Source organism: Apium graveolens, chromosome 7 (assembly GCF_009905375.1).
Source record: "Apium graveolens cultivar Ventura chromosome 7, ASM990537v1, whole genome shotgun sequence".
Classification (NCBI taxonomy): Eukaryota; Viridiplantae; Streptophyta; class Magnoliopsida; order Apiales; family Apiaceae; genus Apium; species Apium graveolens.
Window position 1 is genome coordinate 182,947,317 of NC_133653.1, and position 683 is coordinate 182,947,999.

Sequence of the window (683 nt, forward strand, 5' to 3'; positions counted from 1 at the left end):
AATACTTTTGAAATTAAGTCGGGCACTATTCAGATGGTGCAGAATTTTGTTTCTTTCGGAGGTGCTGCGACTGAAGATCCCAACACGCATATCAAGAATTTTGTCGAGATCTGTAGTACTTTCAAATATAATGGAGTTGCTGATGAGGCTATCAAGCTGAGGCTTTTCCCATTCTCTCTGAGGGACAAAGCTAAGGACTGGCTACATTCTTTACCAGCTGGGTCCATCACTACTTGGGAAGATCTTGCGTAAAAGTTTCTGGTGAAATTCTATCCAATGGCTAAGACTGCAGCTATGAGGAGTGCTCTTACTCAGTTTGTGCAGCAACAAGAAGAATCTATGTGCGAAGCTTGGGAGCGTTACAAGGAGATATTGAGAAAGTGTCCACATCATGGTATGCCTGACTGGATTGTGATCACTGGTTTCTATAATGGTTTGGGGGCCCAATCTCGGCCCATGCTCGATGCAGCTTCTGGAGGCGCCTTGTGGGCCAAAAGCTATACTGAGGCCTATAATCTCATTAAAACTATGGCTGTAAGCGAGTATCAAAACCCAACTTAAAGGATGATGCCTGGGAAGGTAGCAGGTATTCTGGAAGTTAATGCAGCTACAACTATTGCAGCGCAGCTTCAGGCATTATCTATGAAGGTCGATTCTTTAGCCAACTATGGATTAAATCAAAT

General features: G+C 43.6%; 1 non-coding gene across 1 annotated transcript; it reads right to left on the bottom strand.

The window, feature by feature from the left end:
• Positions 1-291: 291 nt before the first annotated feature.
• Positions 292-398, bottom strand: LOC141675369 (small nucleolar RNA R71). The gene has a single exon (XR_012556026.1). It is a non-coding gene; the product is annotated as a small nucleolar RNA R71 (small nucleolar RNA).
• Between the last annotated feature and the right edge of the window lie 285 nt (positions 399-683).